The 8,255-nt window shown below is 41.4% G+C and overlaps 1 protein-coding gene across 3 annotated transcripts in view; it reads left to right on the forward strand.

Moving 5' to 3' along the window:
- Window positions 1-8,255, forward strand: part of Jade3 (jade family PHD finger 3) — a 104,951-nt gene that overhangs the window by 111 nt on the left and 96,585 nt on the right. For 2 of the 3 annotated variants that reach the window (XM_031344572.1, XM_031344715.1), the window contains exons 1-3: window positions 7-304; window positions 3,533-3,620; window positions 7,365-7,452. The gene's annotated coding sequence lies outside the window, so the exon portion shown is untranslated. Of the gene's footprint in view, window positions 1-6; window positions 305-3,532; window positions 3,621-7,364; window positions 7,453-8,255 lie in introns of those variants that run through there. The other variant, XM_031344645.1, reaches the window with a different exon arrangement.

An 8,255-nucleotide genomic window follows, 5' to 3' on the forward strand; every position in this document is an offset into this window, starting at 1 on the left:
CAATAGTGCTCTGCGCCGCCTCGGCTGCCGCCGCCGCCGCCCAGCAGCCTGTCCAGGGCTGAGGCCTGAAGGGCCAGGCGGCCAGGGCCGGGGGCGGGAGCAGAGCGCTAGGGGGCGGCCCCCTTGGCTTCTCCGAAGGCCGGGGCAGGAGGGCGGGGTGAGATTAGGGGGCAGGTGCGAGGGAGGGAAGAGAAGAAAGCAGGCGGCTAGGGGGCGGTTACCACCCTAGCCAGACTCGCCCGGCACGTTGAGGGGGCCCTCAGTGTGCGGCGAGGAGGGAGCGGAGCAGGACGCTGCGCCGGAGGTAAGCGCTTTACAAGGCGGCCGTGGCACCAGCGAGGTTGTAGGCGTAGTGCGGGTTTAGTGGCGGGAGTGGCGGCCTCGAGGACTGGGACGCGAGCGGTGTGGAGCTTGGGGTCCCGGCCTCGCCACCCTCGGGGTCGCTCCAGCTCCACGTAGCGGTTGCCCCGGGGTCCCCCGAGAGCCTCGGAACCCAGAGTGTGTGTGGGCTGAGGTAAAGTGTCCAGTCGCCCTTCTGCTGTTGGCGCGCTGTGCCCGGTGGCCCGGGCGGGGGAGGGGGGGCGCGGACACGGACACGCGAGCTGGGCTACAGCCTCCCGGACATCTCCTGAGGCGATGAGCGCCATAACTGTGGCGGCCGATCCCTTCGGATTCCCCTCCGGGCGCCCCTTCGCGTACTCGTCCTGAGCTATCAGGGACTCATGGGGCCAGACCTCGGGGCTAGAGGGCATGCTTTTTTTCTGCTGCCTGTGGCTGGCTGGTCCAAGCAGCGAGAGGGCGCACCCTGGCTGTTTGGGCTTTGCGGAGCGGGAAGATAGTGTCCGGAGAGGGCAAGATGGGCAATTCGGGGAGCAACCAGGCACCCGGAGAGCTGAAATGCCAACCTAGCGGGAGCGCAGGCGCCCTGCGGTCCGCGAACTTTCCTTTCTCCAGTCATTGTTAGAACGCTGTGCGTGTTCGAAGCCGGCAAGCGCCCTGAGGTCTAGGGGTGGGAAAATCGCCAGGGCTTTGCCAATTACGGGGAGATTTTTCTGCCACCGGGCACAGACGTTAACTTTTCTCCAGCTCCTCTGACGGAGCCACATCGATTTTATTTTATTTTATTTTTTAATCCTCCCAGTCTTTTTCTCCTGCTTTTCGGAGGAGAGTCTTGGTTTTGGTGGAATCAGGCTTTAAATTATACAGGGCAACCAGCGTTCATTATTTGTGAGGAAGAAAGTGGGGGTGGGGGGACCTCCAGTGAGTGTCCTTAATGGTGGTATGTGAAGATATGCTTAAGAGTTTATCTCTGTGTAGCCCTAGGACATATGTACCTTGTAGGGATTTCACAAGAAACTTGTTTGGCCACTCCACTGGCGTTCTGAGTCGCAAAGAAATCCATCTTCGGAGATGTGCGCAAGGGTCAACCGACCCCGCCTTGTGAGATGAACTTAACTGTAAAGCTGAGGATGAGATCCTCATCCTCCACCCTCCACAGTTTGATTGTATATGAAATCAAAACCATGGTAACGGAGATTTCAGTGTCCTAGAGGGAAAGGTGACCTCATTCCCTGCATTCAGTCAGATAAAGATAATTGCTACTCTCAAAACTGAAAAGTAATGAAAAACAAAATAGGTAGAAACTGGTTGCACAACATCGTTGCCTAGTTCACCCTAACCAGAATCCTCTTTCCCAGAGTGCTTCTCTTAAATACCTTGCCTGCAGCCACTTCTTGTCAGCCTGGTGGGGGTGGTGAAGTATGGGGGTGGAGAGAAGAGCAGAGTCCACTTGTATTTTATTTAGTTTAATATTTCTGTAACATCTGTAATGGTAGGAACATAGCTCCTAGCCATTGTACCCTTTAAATAGTGTGGTTCTTACACATTATGTGATGATTCTGGATAAGTAAAAATAGATTTTTTTCTTTTTTTTGTTTAACCTTAAGAATATTCTACTTCCATAACTAACATTTTCTTTTTTATTTTAGATGAGCTCTGACTTCAAATACTTGAATTATTAGAGGATAAACTCTCCCGTCAAGGATTACAGAAGTTGGGGAGGGGAGGATGCTGTTCATATTAAATTGAAGAGTTCATATTAAGCTCTCAACATTAGTTGCCATCATTGTCACCTTTCTTTCACATGTGTTCTGTACACCTCTGTTCACTAGAGAAGAGCTCTTATTCTAATATTATTGCTTTAAAATGCTTTAAAATACAATACTGTTCCTCACATTTTTTTTAGTCAGCAACTAATACAGGTTATAATGTTCAAACTCCAGGATCCACACACTTTCTTCTTTTCTTTTTTTCAAGCCATGGCACTAGGATAGGAATCTTGGTCATGGGCAGTTCAAAATGAAATACCCAGGAATGACTGCTTTCAGGACACACAAGCTTTTGGAACACTTGTGAACCATTTTCTGGCCTGTAGAGGAGATTCTCAGTATCACCCCAGCTAATGATTCAGGGGCAGTTATACCCAAGACATAAGAGTTAGTAAAAGCTAAAGTACAAGGATGTTGAAGACTTACAGGTTTTATATGGCCATCTCCTTTTTATACTGCTTATTTTATCCCTTTCTTATATTCTACCAACCATAACAAATGTTTGTCCTCTAAGCTATACAAAGTCATCTCCTGTTTGTTCGGGGGTTTTTTTTGTTGTTGTTTGTTTGTTTTTTGTTTTTTTTTTCAAGACAGGGTTTCTTTGTGTAGCCCTGGCTGTGGGCTATCCTGGAACTCATTCTGTAGACCAGGTTGGCCTTGAACTCAGAAATCTGCCTGCCTCCCAAGTGCTGGAACTAAAGGCATGTGCCACCACCGCCCTACTTGTTCTTTTCTTTTTTTTTTTTTTTTTTTAACTTTGAAATTTAGCTGAAACTAATCACATATTTTCAGGGTGTTGAGGGAATCAGGAGATACCAGGTGTTTATGGAGACATGACATTAGAGAGCTCTTAGAAACTTTGATCAGGGATGCAGAGAGGGAGGATAAAAATGAGGTTGAATATTATCATGGGACATAATGTCCATATCTCTTCATAGAGCTTACAAAGAACAGGAGCTGAAGAAACTAGAACTGATATGTTGATTAATATTAAGATAATCTCTCACTAGGGGATAATTTACTATGATCTTTACTTGCCTCATTTTTCTAGATGAGAGGTGGGTGTTGCGTGATATCCATCTGGCTGTATGTATCCTAGCCATAATTTTTGGTGTTGAAAATTGAACCCAGAGCTTTGCACATGCTAATCAAGCATTCTACCACTGAGCTACCTACCCCTTACCCCGATACCTTTATAAAATGGGGACGTTTAGCTGCAGATTCACAAGTTTGTATTGTTCTAGTTTACTGTGGCTAAGAAAGTTAAAGCATTTTCAGGCTTGTGGGGTGTGGTTAGATGGATGGTTAAAAGTAATGAATGAATAAGAGGGTGCTAGCAGGTGGTCATTACAGGCCAATTTACTACTGTTTTAAGTTTTCTGTTTTTGTGACTCCCCCATGCTCCGTTTTTGTCCTCTCTGTAGGTCTTTCCATAGACAGCAGAAGTGCCTCTGTGCTGAGTCATTGGGAAAAACTTTCCTGATCCAATCTGCCAGACTTGGGAAAGGGAAGGTAAGAACTCCAAATGCTGTTTTTCTGAACATGAGGACATGCACGTTCTTGTGGGTACCTAGGAGTCCTGATTTGCCCTGAAGAAAAAAGATCTGGGAAGAAGAAGGTATGGGACTGGAGAGATGGCTCAGTGATTAAGAGAGTTGGATGCTCTTCCAGAGGTTCTGAGTTCAATTCCCAGCACTCAAATCGTGGCTCATAAACATCTGTAATGAGATCTGATTCCCTCTTCTTGTATTCATGAAGACACCACTCATATATGTAAAATAAATAAATCTTAGCACAGTATAATAAAAAATATATCTCTGAGGAAAAAAAAGAAGTTATATTGGGACTTTGGCCAGTAGGAGACATCTATGATATCATGAGTATTCTTCAAGCTACAAACAATTTTTCTGCTCCCATTCAGAAGCTGTGGCTATGCCCCACTACCCAAAGAGAACATTTTCCTCTGATACCTGTTGAACAAAAGATGCCTAAGCTAGTATGGGTTTTTGTTGACGAGGTTGTTGTTGAGACAGTTTTATTGTGTAGCCCAGACTGGCTTTCTAACTAATGATCCTCTTGCCTCAGCCTCTTGAGCACTGGAATTGTAAGGAGTGGGCAATGTTTGGCTAGAATGTTGTTTTTGGACTAGCTAACAAGAGAATATGATATCAGCTTGGTCTGTACACTGGACCTTCTGTTGAAATCTTCTGGGAAACTTGCTGGTATTATTCTTTTCTAGATTTTGAAAACTTAATTTTGATAAAGTATTGTACATTTTCAAAAATGTTGCAAGATTGGTGTAAAAACTTATTGTACTTCCTTTATCCAAGGTCACCAGTTATCAGCAGTTTGTTTTCATTTGTTCTTTCTGTTTCTTTTTACAAATCATTTGAGCATAAACAGTGAGAGGGTGGTATTTGTCAAGGTTATCCTGTTGTGAAGAGTGTCTCAGATACAACCACTGGTATAGCAGAACATTGGTGGTGGGGCCCCAGAGGTAAAGTCCCCGTGTAGCTACAAACCATATAGTTGTAAATCTATCTAGTAGAATCTCTGATGTTAGGTAAAGAAGTCATGACCAATTGTAAAAGTATTTAAGATACCCTTTCCTCATGTTTTCTTTCCTCTGTCAAATTTTAATACCATGAAACCCCTCAGTTTTGTGGCCATTAATGTAACTGCCATTTAATTCATTCAGCAAACATACTGAGTACTTTCTGTTTGCTAGGGGTGTAAAAGGTGAAAGATACTCATCCCCTTAAGAGTTTAGTGTCCAGTGGAAAGAATGTAAGGAATATTCTCACAGGAGGAGGAATGTTCAGGTGATGGGAATAGAGGTTTGGTTAAGAAGCTGAAGAGTAGACATCTGGGAGTCACTTAACTGGATGCAACTGTACATAACCATCTTTAAGGCCTTCTGCTCTTAGATGACAAGGTTCATGAGTTAGTGGATCCTTTGATGTTATGCATCCACCATAGGCAATGGAATCAGACAAACTTGGACTCAAATTTTGGCTTTTTCACTTGATGTTGGCTAGTTTACTTCTCTATGCCTCAGTTTCTTCATGGTCCAAAGCATATTTCTGAGGATGGTAATGAGAATTTAGTTGAAGTAATAGTTGCTCTATAAACATTAATTTCATCTCCTCTTATAAAAAATACAATATGTTGGGAGTAACATAAAAAATATCAGGTATTAAGGTAGGATCCAAGAGGAAATTTCTTGTTTTTTTTCAACAGATAAATGTCTAATTGTTAGTTGTGCTAGGAGAGATGATGGCAGTTACCTTATGGGATAATAAATACAATAGCAACCATGATTTGGTAACCATTTCTCTTATGTTGAGTACTGAATAGTTCTCTGAGTAGTGGCTATCTCTTAGAGGTGTGAATCTTGAAATGGTGAAGCAGAGCCAACTTGCCCAAGGTTACACATGCACACACACACACAGTATGGAAGAGATAGAATTAATTCCTCTATGACTGACCAGTGGAGTACCCTTGGAACCTCAAGAATGAATCATAATAAACAAGGTAAAAATGAAGAGAGAAGAGATTGGCAGGTGGAGGGAATAGGAGGTATTATGACAGCACGGAGGTTTGGCTGGAGCTGCAAAAAGAGATGAGGTAGGTAGAAGATTGATAGACTTTGTGGAACCTCATTAAGAAGCTTGTACTTTATTTTTAAAGATAAGCATAGGCTACTTGAAGGTATTTTATTAAACTTTTTCTAAACTGCATGTGTGAGTACTTCAGAAAAGTATTCAGTGTTTTTTTTTTTTTAAAAAAGCTTTATGTCATTTCTTCACTCTCCACATTGCATTCCAATATAGGCGATGTTTCTGTATAAAACTTGTGCCAAATGCATAGGTAGGTAACTTGGACTGTCTCTGTGAATGTTGTAAGAACAGTTGCTATCATGCTAAAAGAAGGTGGTACTTTAGAATGCTAGTAGAAGTTTAATTAGTTTCATATCTTTTACATTTTAGAAAATATTAAGGGAAGTTATTCAAGTTTCATTAAGCCCCATAAAATAGACAAACAATTGGAGTTGAGAGGAAAAATAATTTCTGGTAACCTGGATTTAGACATATATATGGAACAGTGAAATATAAGGCTTTAGTTTAAATACATCATAATTAAGATACTTCTGTGACTAGGTGGAAATTTGTCATTATTTTTAAAGGTTTATTTATTTTATGTATATTAGTGCACTGTCTCTGTCTTCAGACACACCAGAAGAGGACATCAGATCCCATTACAGATGGTTGGGAGCCATCATGTGGTTGCTGGGAATTGAACTCAGGACCTGGAAGAGCAGCCAGTGCTCTTAACCGCTGAGCCATCTCTCCAGCCTCCGAAATTTGTCATTTTTAAATTTTTTGGGTGTGCCATCTGTGATGATAGACAGCACATTTATGAGACTAGAAAGATTGAAACATTTTTTCTACTATATTTTTTTTTATATTTTCATTCAGGTAGTGGAAGTTTTTATATTTGGAACTCTTTTTATGTACAGCATAAACCTCATGAGAAAATTGATGTTCTTTTCCCATTGCCATATATATTGGATCACAAACATACGTTTACGTAGCCTGTGCTAGTTAACTTTTAGAGGTAAGAGAAAACGCTTAGTTGATGGCTTGATGATTTAGGATGACCTTGCTTAGCCAGCTGGTGGTTAGTAGACTGATTGTTTAGGAAAGAGGCCCTAAGCTTGGGTGGCTCACCATTTTGTACGGTCTCTAGGTGGCTAGTCTAGACTTATTAACATGGTGGTCTTAGAGTCTCAAAAGAGAGAAGCAAGGGAGAGTAAGCACCTACATAAGTACTTTTTTTTCAAGCATCCATTCTTGTTACATTTACTATTTTTCCATTGCTAAATCACAAGAGTACTTTCATGATCAAGTCCAGAGTCATCATGGGAGACCATTTAAAGAGTGGATATAAGGATCTATGAGTAAATTGGGAGCCTTTATAGCACTAATGCATAATAATTGGTAATGAATGGGAAGCCATAGGGAGGCAGTGTGGTTTTGGAAGTAGATATTCTCACAAATGGGTCAACTGCTCTCTGATTTGGTAATCTACCTTCAGGAGATGAAACAAAAAGTGGCAATTTTGCCTTGGTCCCCTGCCCCCTCTTCAATATAATTTTTACCTAAGAGAAGAAACTGGGCATTATAATATGGGTAAAGGATTCTTTGTAAATATGTTTTATTTATTCTAATTTTAAAAATATTCCTGTGATTGCAGTGACGAATCCAGCATCATACTGTGGAGTGGCCAAGATCTACCAGTGTGGAGGCATCAGACTTTGACCTTAGTTTGGAAGATATCAGAGGTAACATTCTTCACATAACAGATCAACATCTTGAGGACTGAAATATATTATATAAAATGTAATGGTCCTTGGAAATGTGGAAACTGAGTAAAATGCTCATTTTTTTGCATCATAGGGGTGGGTGTGTATTCTTCCTGAAACTTGTTTGATGGCAGAATCTTAGGTTTTCTTATTTCTTCCTAGGACAAAAATTTAGAATTCCTGATATTTAAGTCAGGAGCTTGAAAAGAGCTGTCCATATTTATAAACATAGTATTTAACTTAGCAATTTATCCAAGAATTAATTCAACAAATACTTAAATGTTAATTGGAATGTTGCTTATAGTAACAGAAGATTAGTGATATATTGAGTACCAGTCAGGACTTAGTTATACAAAATTACACTGTATGTTAGAAACAGAATAGACGGGCTGGTGAGATGGCTCAGTGGGTAAGAGCACAGTCTGCTCTTCCGAAGGTCATGAGTTCAAATCCCAGCAACCACATGGTGGCTCACAAACATCTGTAATGAGACCTGACACCCTCTTCTGGTGTGTCTGAAGACAGCTACAGTGTACTCATATATAATAATATATAAATCTAAAAATAATAATAATAAAAAAAAAGAAACAGAGTAGAGCATATATTACCATTTATGTAAAACAGATAGTGATAGCAAGAATATATAAATTTTTGATTACATAGACAGGCTGTTTAAGCACTGACAGTTTCAGGGCATGAATGATCTGGACTAGTGGTTGAGAGTGAGATTTTTCACTGCATAAGCTCTTCTGTATATACCTTTTGATTTTCTTTTCTTTTTT

The sequence above is a fragment of the Mastomys coucha genome, chromosome X (genome assembly GCF_008632895.1).
Source record: "Mastomys coucha isolate ucsf_1 chromosome X, UCSF_Mcou_1, whole genome shotgun sequence".
Classification (NCBI taxonomy): Eukaryota; Metazoa; Chordata; class Mammalia; order Rodentia; family Muridae; genus Mastomys; species Mastomys coucha.